This window comes from Nanorana parkeri, unplaced genomic scaffold (assembly GCF_000935625.1).
Source record: "Nanorana parkeri isolate BGI_ZX_2015 unplaced genomic scaffold, ASM93562v1 scaffold2061, whole genome shotgun sequence".
Taxonomy (NCBI): domain Eukaryota; kingdom Metazoa; phylum Chordata; class Amphibia; order Anura; family Dicroglossidae; genus Nanorana; species Nanorana parkeri.
Window position 1 is genome coordinate 147,683 of NW_017308329.1, and position 13,945 is coordinate 161,627.

A 13,945-nucleotide genomic window follows, 5' to 3' on the forward strand; every position below is an offset into this window, starting at 1 on the left:
TCACGGCACTGGACTGGACCGCAGGCACAATGTGCCCTGCGATCCCGTGCGGGCAATTGCATTGCGGCTGGAGGGCGTGGCTACAGTGCCCTTCACTTCAATGGCCATCCACGCTCCCTCTGGCCCCACAAAATACTGAGCCGGCTGCAATGCATTGCAGCAAGCCCTTTTTTTTGCGTCTGCAGTGAAACGGAACACTGGCAAAGTTTTGCCACACGTCTGATCGCACTGCGGACTGTGGTGCCATTGAATTCAATGCACCGCTACGCCCCCTCCCGCCCCAAAACGGGGGGGGAAATTTTTCAGCAGCTACCGCTCTAGAACGCACACGCTTTCGGTGTGAAAAAGGCCTTAAGGAGAGGGAGTCCACCTCAGGCTTTTGCACCAGGCTGGGAGCACAGATAATTGATTTGAGGTGGGGGCTCTCAATGTCTGAAAAAGCTGTTGGAACCAGCAGAGAGGAGGCGAAGGAGAGTTATTTGTGCTCTTGGGGATCAGCATATGGCTTTTTTGTTTTGATTTATCCCAGGATGGAAGCCTTTATGATAGCTTGAACTAAGGCAGGCAAGAAAAAAAAACCTTTAGTCCTTGAAAATATGTCAAAAAAGACATTTTAGGCTTGAAAATTGCTTGACAACAAAATATTTTCTGAAAGCAGAGAACACAGAGAATAAAATGGGGACACTTGCATTTTTCTTAAAATATGACTTATTAGCACAGCTGTTTATCAAACCCAATTGCTTTTGTATGAAATGCACTTTATTGCACAGAAGCATGATATATTACACATTTTTTTGATTGAAGAGATTACACCAAGTAAATAGATACCACACACGTCAAGCTTCAAAACCGCATGCACCTGTGAAATGGCAAAAACTAAGGTACCCAATATTTTATATACAGCAGGCGATGCTTTAAATGCTTTTCAGGTCATCAATTTAGAGTTTACCATGTATAATTGCCTTAGAATTACTCCTCCTAAGGTGCCCATACACTTTACAACCCTCGCAAGACTTTTGGCTTGCAAGGGTTGTAAAGTTATTAAAAAAACTTACGATCTGCCCATCTTGGACAGGCAGATCGTACTTGCGATCATCGCAAGCCTGCCCCCCTGAGGGGCGGGCTTCCGATGACTGCATCGCTGAACGGGCAGTGTGCGCGTGCGTTCGCCAGTCATCTCTCGATCATGTTAAAAACCAGCCGAAAATCGTAAGATTCTAATCGTAAGAAATACAAAAGTCGTGTGATCGTACAGTAGAAACGGTTGCACGCCTTCCATACACTGCATGATTATCGTACGATCGCGGGATTTCCCACGATTATCGTACGAGAATCGTGCAGTGTATGGGCACCTTTACTCTGGGGTACAGGGCAATACCTAACTTGTGGTGCAATCATTGGCAATCGTCATTTCCATATGAAGGCACACCTGACGCATGTTTGTTAGTATTTGCATGCATGCAGGGGACTTTAAAAAACATTTTTTATTCTTCTCTACCTCAGTTCCTTGTCCTGTATGTGTTGTGCAATAAATGTCCCACGTACACCTCCTGTTCATTTTACGTGATAGCTGAGGTTAACTGGTATTTAACTCCATATGCTTGTCAAGTTCCTGCTGTTGTTTTACAATATTATGATCGGGATGTGAGGCGGCTCTGTAAATTATAAGGATATACGAAGATTTCATATTTGTATTTTTCTACTACAATGCCATCTCTTTATGTGTCTGTTTTGGCTTTGACCCTCCAATACCCATTGCAAGAGTACCAGTCCACCTGTATTGACTTTCCCATAATGTGTAGGGTGAATGTCTCAGATTGCCTTTTTGTTTTTTACAACTGTCGGAATTATTATTTTTTTACTTTTATTTAATAGAACTGTTTACTTAACTTTATTGCTATCACATAGGGGACTCACAATCCCCCACTTTAGTGGTGACAGGTCCAGATATAGGACTTGTTCACACTATGTCCAGATCATATCCAGAACAGTTTGTTCCCGGGCTAAAAAAAAGCATCTCAATGTATCCCTACACTATTTCCGGGCTTTGTACACACCAGCGCAGTCCGTTCTGGTCCAGACAAAGGAAAAAAATACTGAAAAAGACAACTGGGAACCCAAGGAGAGAGAAAAAGAAAAAAAAAAAAAAATATATATATATATATATATATACGTTCCAAACGCAAGGCTAGTTCGAACATTGCTTAGAGCAGGACAATTAATTGTATGTACACACATGCAGTTAACTGTTTTCCAAATGGACTCTTGCGTTGCTAACAAAACTATCCTAGGCGACACCTCACCTCAATCATGCACGATTGCCGCACAGTCAAGAGTCGCAAAGGTGTGTTCCGATCGCGCTGTGGGTGCCATTATTTTCTAATGGCACCCCAGTCGCATCATGTGGTTTCCCACTGCGATGCCGCCCGTGCTTCCGAACACGATCTCGGCTAAAACAGCTGTGCGTCATGTATCGCAAAAAAAGGTACATGTACCTTTTTTCTGCAATTGCCGCGTGGATAGCACCCCATTGAAATCCATGGGGCCGTGCGGCAATCGCTGCCTGCATTGTACAGGACTGTGCGTCCTGGGTGTAGTGCAGGTGCGAACCTAACCTCAAAGACCGAATGGTTCCCACTAATCAACGTCATAAAAGAGGCCAGATGGAACACATGTTTGTTTTAGTCAATGGTCAAAAAAAGCCATAACCTATATGTTTATATAGAAAAATATTAATGTTTTATTAATGGGATAGTTAGTGATAATCAGCATGGGTTTAGGAAAGACCGTTCACCCCAAAAAGGGTCCCAATTACATGTATGTGCAAATATCCCATTCTAAAATAGGCATTGGTACCAATAACCCCCACATAAAAGACAAAACAAAACAGATGATAACTGAAATAAAATAATTCAGCTCAGTGAGCATTCCTGATGATTGTCTGGATGTTGGATAAGAAATTACTTATCACCATTCACATGGGATGGAAGCATATGTAGACATGATAAGCAGCCAACTTGGATATTTATGTGTCCACATTAGTGGAATCCATTCCTTCAACGGCATATTGTAGAAACAAATCCACTAAAAAGACTTTGGTTGGTGGAGTGCCTTTTGATAAATAGAATCACCAGAAATGAATTTGTATATCAGGAATAACTTCATAGGAGTATGGTGATGACACCCTGTGCATCCTGAGGTGCTTGATACTACAAGTACCCTGTTACGCAGTGTCCATGTGGATAATATTTGACATCCAACAATCCTGTATAGCCTGTATATGGAATATAAAAATTCCGTTAAAAAAAATACTGCTTCTGTCATTTTCTCTGCTCTGGAATGCACTTGAACGCATGGAAACACAAATAAAATGCATACAAATGCAAGCAAACACACTGGAATGCACTGGATGTGGACCAGATGTGGACCAGAGCGTTTTTGTCTGCACCTGAAATGCATCCTAATGTATTTCTATGCCATTTCTGGGCTCTGTTTACCCCAGTGCAGTCAGTTCCAGTACAGGGGGGGGGGAATGCTGCATGCCCTATTTTTTCTGCTCTGGAACGCACCAAAATGCATAAAAACCGTGCTTTGAAATGCACTGGGCAACACCTGAAAGCCCAATTAAGCTTAAAAACACACCAGAAAGCATCAAAAATGCGTCAAAATGTAATGCACTTCCAAAAACGCATCCAGAATCATGTGAACAAGCCCTCATTCACACATGGTGTATTAGTTTTCTGCAGGGTACAAAAACTTACAAACACATGGATTTAGCGCATTTGTGGCTATAGTAATAGCCACAAATGTGTGTAATGCGCTCGTAAGATCACACGCTGACTTTTTGCGGGACGCACATATTCGTACCACACTGACGCCGCCCTAGCGTGAGCAATGCACGTTGGAATGCATTGTTTTTCATGCTTAGCGTGTTTCCGCTCGTGTGAATGGAGCCTTAAGGTTAAAAAAAGCGCGGCAAAAATGAACTGCACTGCATTTGCAGATCTGCTACAGATCAGGTCTGGACATGATGTGAACAAACCCCAAGACCCCTATTAGACCCCTAATATTTTTTACATCTCTAATGTTACCTTTGTAGCCCATTGGAGCTAATTAAGCATGGATGATTAGCTTCTTCCCCAGCCTCTTTAGCCAGGGAATGACAGCTCAGAAGCTGGAAGTGACAAAATCATCATCGCTTCTGGGTTCATTCACAAGAGAACAGATCAGTGAAAGGATATTCACTGGTCTGCATTCCATCTCTCAGCTGCCATCTGCAATACTGGTCCCACAGGGGCTGCAGGGGGGGCAGTAGAGCCTGGGATACATGGTTGGGTGCATGTTTGACAGCCCATGGAAGAAACTGGGCGGGTTTACAGCCACTCAAATGACTTCCAGTGTAAAGCCAACAGTCGGCTTTACCCATGTAAACAGTTTGCTTACATCTCCTGTCCTCAAATGTGTTCTTGGTCCAAGGCCATGATTCTTGCCTATTTCCTTTGTCATTAAACACTTATGTCTCATGGCACCCTGACTGCCATTAGGTATCAGGATGAAATCCTTGGACCCATTGTCAGAGCCTATGCTGGTGCAGTGGGTCCTGGGTTCGTCCTGGTGTATGACTATGCCTGGCCTCATGTGGCGAGAGTATGCAGCCAGTTCCTTGAGGATGAAGGAATTGATACCATTGAATGTCCCCCACGCTCACCTGACCTGAATCCAATAGAACACCTCTGGAACATTATGTCTTTGTCCATCCGACGCTGCCAGCTTGCACCTCAGTCTGTTCAGGAGCTCAGTGATGCCCTGGTCCAGATCTGGGAGGAGATACCCCAGGACACCATCCGTCGTCTCATTAAGAGCATGCCCCGACGTTGACAGACAAATTGTTGAGTACCATTTTGAGTTGCCGCAATGAAATTTCAGCACAATGGACTAGCCTGCTGCATCATTTTTGATTTTTGGGGTGTCTTTGAATTCAGCCCTCTGTAGGTTGATAATTTTTCATTTCCATCAAACGATGTGGCATCCTTTCGTTGCTAACACATTACCCAGTCCAGTATACAGTAGATATCCAGCATAAAATGTTTCCCCATTGAGATCTGATGTGTTTTCAAAGTGTTCCTTCACTTTTGTGAGCAGTTTACTTTGTAAGTAGCTTTCATATAATACACTGGATGCCAAAACCAACTTGAAAGATACTTAGGGGTCTATTCACAAAGCTGCCGAAGGATCTGGCCGTAGCTTCGGCCGATCCTTCGGCTAGCTTCGGCCCCAGGACCCCTTCGGTTCAGGAGAACCGAGGGGGTGCTGTACATTCTCTTGCTCAGAGCACAATGGCTTGGCGCCTTCACTCTATACCCCTCAGAAGCCATGTGTCCTTTTCACTTCCAATGCCTGCCCTTACCTCACATGCATGCAAATCTTCATCTTCCCGTTTCATCAGACTGGACCATTTGAATTCCTTGTGGAGGAAAAAAATTCCATTTGAACAAATGCGATCTCAACTAAGTGTCACCGTAACCCTTTCACTCTCAAGATGAATTTACTTTAGTTTTGTGTATTTGTTGCTATAAATTCCCTAAACCTTGTGGACATAGCCATACAGTGTACATTGCAGCAAGTCATAGAGAGAGCCTGTCTCATTTCCTGTCTGGAGGATAGCCAACATCATCTAGCGCTTTCCTCAACAGCCTGACTGTTCCTGGGACATCCCTTTCATTTATTGGATTTGATTTCTTTCAATCAATCATGGAAGCTCAAATTGATGCACCTTCTGATTTTTTCCATGCGCCGAAATGCATGGCAAAGTAACCACAGCAACCGAGGAACTATCTCAGAAAAAATTATCAAAGTGTGAGGTGAATACAGCTTAAAATAAGATATATCCCTTTTCATGCGAAACAGCAATTCAGCAGTATTACACTTTCCAATGTCGTTACCCCCCAGGTGTATTATCAATATATCAGGAGCAGGCCATTTAGCATACATCTGCACTAAACAGGTAGTCAAATCTCCCCACCTCATACCTCGCTGACCTGCCCAGGAGACAAAAAACGTATCTGGGTTTAGATCAAGATTCTCCGTATACACCCTCCAAGAGGCACGCTGCTGCGCCCAGAAAATGTATCTATGTCCCATTATCCAGATGGAAACTGTCTCACCTAAGGATATCAAACAGATAAATTAGGTCTAATATACATCTTGAACCTGTTAGATTCCCATCGGCCCAATTTCTGTATGATGCTGACATCAAGGCCCAATTTAGCAGCCTCAGTGGCAGCACCAATACAAAAGGAGTGAGAGGAGAATTTATAAATGACCTCAGCTCAAGGTCATCTATAAAAGTGATGAATCACCAAGTGAGTCCAAACTGTTATAAAATCCAGATATATATGATATATTGATGATGAAAACAAGCTTCAAACAAAAGCTTAATCTTTCTCCCACACACATATATATCTGGATTTTATAACAGTTTGGACTCACTTGGTGATTTATCACTTTTATAGATGACCTTGAGCTGATTTGATGTTTATCACTTTTATTGATAACCTTTGTATTTGATGCACGTTTTGATTGCAACAAGGAATTTCATAATAAGGCATAATTAATTTATTACACTTTTGCACGAAGGAAATTTTGGTATTCATCTATTACTGGCTATCACTTTAGAATGTTAATAATGGTTGCAAACACCTATATATTTTTATATATTTTAGATTTTTTGATTACACGTTCTTTTGTTAACACTTAATTACATTTGATAGTTCACCCATTGGTGACCCCGAGCGCTGCACACCCATCTATATACAGTTGGAGGAACCATGCTGCAGTATCACTGGTCAAAGAGAATAGAAAACGCCCTGAAGTTGCTGGTCAGTAGAAGGGAAACATTTTCTTGAGAGGAATTTGGCGTGATATGGAGGAATTAGGAGGATATAAATAGACTTGCCTTCTGTTTTTCAGAGTCTGTTTCAGAATAATGGCTTTTTGTATAAAGAAGAACTAATTATCTGGCGGATATAGCTGTATGGAAGCAAAGAGGTTAAGTCATCCTTTTCACTTCTCCATCGAGTTATTATTAACTTCCTGGAATTGTATAACCCTTTTGCTGCCAAACCCTGTGTGACGGACCCCCTGGTACCCCGACTGGGTACCTCAGTCAGAAATCAGCTTCCTCTTTGCTGGAAGCCGAATTCCAGTGTGCTCAGCCCAAACCTGCCTAATTATTGGACGGAATCAATATATTAGGTCAGAAAGCTAAACTCCTCAAACATCAGACAACACCAATGTTAAAATGAAAACCAAGAACTGACTTTATTGAAAACCAGCTTGGTATTTATACAGTTCTGGAAGTCAAACATAATACAATCAAACATGAACAGAATGGAAGCAGACCATCGCCTCCCCGATGCCTTAATGAATGAATAGGGAGAGAGAAGACACATGTGATGGGATTATCTGCTGATCTATCATACAGTATGTCAGGGGCTGACTGGCAACTTTTAGCCCAGGGGGCAAGTACAACCCAGAGGCCCATGGTGCAGCAACTTGGCCCCCCTCCCGCTCTGCCTCTTCCCCGCATTCTCCCCGCCCGTCTGCCACTTTTGCCATCCATGTAATGGTAGTGTGAATGGTCGGGTGATGTGAGGACTCCTGGTAAGTTCATGAAAGGATTGACTGGCTAGGGGATGGTGCTCTCCTCCCACTGGACTCCCTACATGGTTCTGGCCTTACTCCGCTCCATGTCCACTACTTAGGCACTCATGCTTCTGGGCTGTGAGCTGTGTGAGGTTAGTGGGAGGGGCCGGACAGTGTCAAAGTCAGTGTCCTATACATTTTCTCGACTGTGTCACTTCCAGTGGGGCCGAGTCATCCGAATCAGCTGTTTCCATGACCCCCTTTCTTCATGACATGCACACCTGGAAGAGACGCGGTAGAGTATGGGTTGAGGAAAATTATAGCACACTGGTAGTGGAGGGATGCCTCATCAGTGCTGTGCGCGTATATGACTGTTGCGACCCTGGTAGTTCTGCCACTAACTAAGCTGTAGAGGGACTACAAATCTCAGCACATTATACTACAATGTAGAATAATACCACCAGCTATAGAGGACTATACATCTCAGAATTACATTGTACAGCATTGCAGAATGGCATTGGCTATAGAGAACTACAATTCCAAGCAATACATTACACAACAATGCAGAATACCATCAGCTATAGAGGACTATAAATCCCAACAATAATGACTACCAACAGCTATAGAGAACTACAATTCCCAGCAATATCATTATACAGCAATGCAGAACTGTATCAGCTATGGAGGACTACAAATCTCAGCAATACATATTACAACAATGCAGAATAATAGGAAGCTACATACTCTGTTGCTCTGGGTTCTCCACCTGATGTCTTCAGGGTCTCAGGAGGGTTGTGCGGGCTCTCACAATGCAGAATACCACCAGCTATAGAGGAGTACAACAAATCCCAGCAATAGTACATTATAATTTATTGCTAGGATTTGTATTCCCATGTATAATATACAGCACAATGTACCATCAGCTATAGAGGAATACAAATCCCAGCAATACATTATAGAGCACCATGTGGGGGAGGGGAGGAGGTGCGGCATGCGGTGTGTGTGGAGCCGTTAACAGTGCCAACTTCTCGAAAGCCGATAATCGATGATTGAAAACGTGGAGAACTTTTTCAATCATCGGTGATAATTGACTGCAGCTTCTGAGAAGATACGCTATTAGTGTAGCGAGGAAGCTGGCTGTGCATTTTGCAAAGCGCCCACTACGCTAATAGCGTATCTTCTCAGAAGCTGCACCGAGCACGCGTAAGCTTCTGACAGCGTGGGAGACGGGAGGCTGCACTTGGTGGTGGATCAGGTGAGTATTTTTTTTAAAACAAAAGATCTAATCAGGCACTGTAGAGGGCTGCCCGTGGGGGCCTCCAGAGGTCAGCCTTGAGGAGCGTGCGGCCGCGGAGTACAGAGTCGCATCTGTAGCGGTGCAAGTGATGGCGGAGAGGGCCACTGCACCGGCGGCAGGAGGATTCTTTTAGCGGGGGCCAGTGACGGGCCCCCTGACGGCCCCGTCCGCCCCTGCTGTATGTTAATGTACTCATCTACACCCAGAGTCAGCTACTCCTAAAGTCAGATATCTTAATACCATCATGAAACAAAGGGGCAAATAAACTGTTCAATGGGAGTCTTAGTCCAGAATTAACTCCCTTCACTGCTGCTGGATTCACAGCCTGTACCTATAATAAACACAGGGTCACGTAAATGTAATGTCAGGGGAAATATGCAGTATATTCACTCCACACATAAACCTAGAAAAATACTTCATTGTAACTCCAAGAGGTCCGAGGGGGGTCTCCATAGTCCTGGCTCTATAGTCAGTAGGAAGGAGGCTAGCCCTCAGGCTCCTCCAACAGCCCCAGTGACCGTTCAGTACGTCACACTTTGCTCTTCATTGTGCACCTTAGATGGTCAAACCTGTCTTGCTATTTTTGTTATTTTTTTGTACATTATAAATGTGAACGTTTTCAACCCCCAAACCACACATTTTGTGAAATGTGTATATATATAGATCTATATATATATATCGATCTATATATAATTTTTTTAAACTATTTATCACGTCTGTTTACCTCGACAAGGGTATTGTCTACCTTTCTTCAAGGGTCAATTAACAGTGTTGACTTCCATATCAATCCCCCTTTCAATTAATTGACACAAAACTTGTATTGGATTTTAGTGGCCACAGCAGCCAATTTATTAAGTATAAAGCCATCTAACAAATCTTTACAAAAATAACTGACAACGGAAATTGAGGTCTTTGAAGGCCATCCCACAACAAACCAACTACCCAGTATCTGCCTACCTGGCCCCAAGCCGCACCACAGCGCCTCGGGGACTTTGCAGTATAACAGCAGACACTAGATGACTTAAAGATCCGACCCGTTAACAAAAGGGGATGCCATACCTGAGACAGCTCCCGCTCTTAATTAAACTTCCACTGAATAGATTGCTCCTCGAGGACCCCAATACCCTGCCCGGCTGCAGCGACATTAACAATAGAACAAAACAAAATTAAGTCAGAGAATGCAAATATAGAACAAAACAAATACCACAAAACAAAAAGAGGGGGGGACGCTGCTTCCACGCTGCTGACTGTCTGGATCTGGAACTTTCCTCAAGGATCCACCTACACTCAGGTAAGTGTCCCATTGTAACCTCCCTTATTGCTAGGGACAAATTAACCCTCACAGGACCCTTTTTTCCTTTCCAAACCACTGTCATGTAGACCTTACACAGCTTTACACAGACGCCTCTGTCTGCTGTTCCAGGCCTGCTATGTTAATGTAAGGTTATTATTGTCACAAGATCGCGAACAATCCCTCTGTAACGACAGGTCCAGTCTATTGTGATATTAGGGGTCTTAACAGTCCCTGAAGTCTCCCCTGTGTGCTGAAGTTTGGTGAATTAGTAGCCCTCTAAATGACAGTCAGCACAGAGGTCACAGAATAAATTTAAAACCAGCTCATGGCTGCTACTTCAGTTTACCGGGGAGTTTGGATGTTCCTCCATAATATAGATATTTATGTTTTGTAATTTACACTGTTTTAGTACCAGACATGGTGACTTTTGACCCTTTCTTCAGTTAGGATTATGATAAGGGAGCAGGTGCTAGGTTTGTTAATCTCACATGTAGAATGTTATTGCCAAAATATAATTTTACAACTCAATAGCACATCTGTATGTAAAGCGACCTTGGAAGGAAAATCAAATCGGCCAAACAGAGTAAACGCTTTCTGCTGCCCATGCCACCAAACCCCACTGGGTTCAAGTGGAATGGTTCTCTGGAATCTGTTGAGAACCCAATAGATCTCCTAAAGCCCCCCCCCCCTTCCACTGTACTCAGTGGTTCTTCCCACAAACATCATAAATGTCCATGTGAATATTGGTGGGAGGAACTGTTGAGCACACTGGGGGACCAGGAGATCGACACTCCCATAACTGTTAGTTTCTTAACAGACTTTAGATTGGAGCTACGTTCGACATCATGGCCAGAGAGGAAGGTAAGTATATACGCTCTTCTTTCACAGGGTTTCCTCTTTGGCCAGTTTGTTTTCCTGCTGGTTCACTGATGTTAGGTAAACCCTACACAGCAACTAATTAGCTAATCCTGGTGATTTGTGCCAGTTTTTGAGTCCATAATGCAACCCATTATGTTTTATCCCTGAAGAAGCATGAGGTGTTTAAAGCCCCAAAACGTGTCGGATGTTCTTTGCCGTTGTTTTGTGAACCTGTTCCATTATTAAATGTTTTTGGACTCACATTCTGTCTTTTCAGGCAACCTCACTGGACTGTATATATGCATATATCTTCAATCCTGGATTCTTTTGTATATGTGACATGCCATTTGTTGAGAGCAGCCTCACTAGATCCATTGTGCTTTATCATAACTGCGTACAGGCCGTTCATTTCTTAAATGATAGAAAAGCAACAATTTCAACATGGAATATCCACTAAAATGGTGAACTTCAGGCAGCTGCCTAACCTCAGACGTGAACATAGCAACAGGAAGCGTAATTCTGACTGCAGGGATGTTGACAAGGGAAGGAAGCCACCCCATGAAAAACTCCATGAACTGCTAACATGCATAGGTTAAATCATGATCCATAGTACATAATAGTACATAACATGCAGTTGTACTACGGATCATTTAACCCATTCATGTTAGAACACTCGGCGAGGTAAGTAAGAAAAAAAAACGAAAAAAAAAAACAGCGCAAGCTTCGGCGCTAGGCATCGGGTCATTTTGACAAGTACAAGTACTTGTCAAAATGCCTTGTATCGGGCCCGATTCTGATACTAGCAATGCTCTGGAACATTATGTCTTTGTCCATCCGACGCCGCCAGCTTGCACTTCAGTCTGTTCAGGAGCTCAGTGATGCCCTGGTCCAGATCTGGGAGGAGATACCCCAGGACACCATCCGTCGTCTAACTAGGAGCATGCCCCGACGTTGTCAGGCATCCATACAAGCACGTGGGGGCCAGACAAATTGTTGAGTACCATTTTGAGTTGCCGCAATTACATTTCAGCACAATCGACTAGCCTGCTGCATCATTTATTCACTTTGATTTTTGGGGTGTCTTTGAATTCAGCCCTCTGTAGGTTGATAATTTTTCATTTCCATCAAACGATGTGGCATGCTTTCGTTGCTAAAACATTACCCAGTCCAGTATAGAGTAGATATCCAGCATAAAATGTTTCCCCATTGAGATCTGATGTGTTTTCAAAGTGTTGCTTCACTTTTGTGAGCAGTTTACTTTGTAAGTAGCTTTCATATAATACACTGTATGCCAAAACCAACTTGAAAGATACTTAGGGGTCTACTCACGAAGCTGCCGAGGGATCTGGCCGTAGCTTCGGCCGATCCTTCGGCTAGCTTCGGCCCCAGGACCCCTTCGGTTCAGTAGAACCGAGGGGGTGCTGTACGGGCTATTCACAATAGCCCGTACAGCTCCCGATCATGGCCGAGTGGCTCAAATCCGGCCACTTTCAGAGAGATCAGCGTCCCTGGTTGCTAACCAGGGACACTGATCTCTAAACAGCTAACTCTGTTAGCTGTTTAGAGAGAAACAATGCCGTGTCTTTTTTTTTTATTCTGACACGAATTTCCATGAGGGGGAATCACTAGGTCGTTTATTCCCCCTGACATGGAAAAGCAAGCGACATTCAAAACAAGCAAATTTATTATTTTTCTAAAATAAAAACGAACACACTCCAAGTGGCAAGAAATGGCCGCGTCACCCGGGTAGCAAAAGCCAGGGCCCCCAGAAAAGATTGTAAATCCCTCAAGGTAACCTTCTTTTTCCGCAACAGCAGACAAATAGTATCAGACATTTTTTCAATCTTGTCTGGAGGGAGCCTAAATTCAATTTTTAAAGAATCAATAGTAATACCTAAAAATTCCAAACAAGTGACAGGAAGCACCGTCTTCCAGCCGCCAAGGGGACACCAAATTGGGCACAAATGGAACAAAATAAAGACAACAGATCAGAACAACAAGATGAATCACTAGCTCCCATAAATAAAAAGTCATCCAGGTAATGTACAACAGACCTAGCACCGGACATGGAAACTAAGACCCATTCCAGAAATGAAGAAAAAACCTCAAAATAAAAACAAGATAAAGAACAGCCCATAGGTAAAAATTTGTCATAAAAATAATAACCGTCAAACTGAAAACCAAGGGAGTTATAAGCTGATGAGGAAATAGGTAAAAGCCGAAAGGCAGATTTTATATCTGTCTTTGCAAGCAACGCACCAGTGCCCAAAGGGCGGAGCCTGACGAGCATCCTCAAAAGAGGCATAAGACACAGATGCCAGCTGTTCATCAATCTCATCATTCACATTCAGAGAGGACCCTTTCGGAAAGGAAAGGTGATGAATCAGCCGGTATGTGTGTGGCTCCTTCTTTGGCACTATACCCAAAGGAGAGAGACGAAAATCTTTGAAAGGAGGGGTGGAAAAAGGACCTTCCATCTGTCCCTCAAAAACTTCATTAAAAATCTTCTCCCTGACAACTGTCTCCAGACCAGTAACCGATTTCAAATTATTAACCCAGACACAGCCAGGGTCATTAAAAGTGGGCAGAGGAAAACCTTGAAAAAATCCTTCAAATAAGAGGCTGGCCTTCTGCTGGTCTGGGTAAATGAGAAGAAACCGTAAAAGCTTTTCCAGATTCACTGGGGACTGCACTTTTCTGAAAAAGCTCTTTAACCCCTGAGTGACCAGGGGTATTCATCTTTTTAAAACAACGAAATACCGGGTGAGAACCACTACAAAAGGCAAATCATGTCTATACCGACAAGTGTTAGGCCATTTGCACTGGCTCTCATTGAAAGAAAAACATAACCC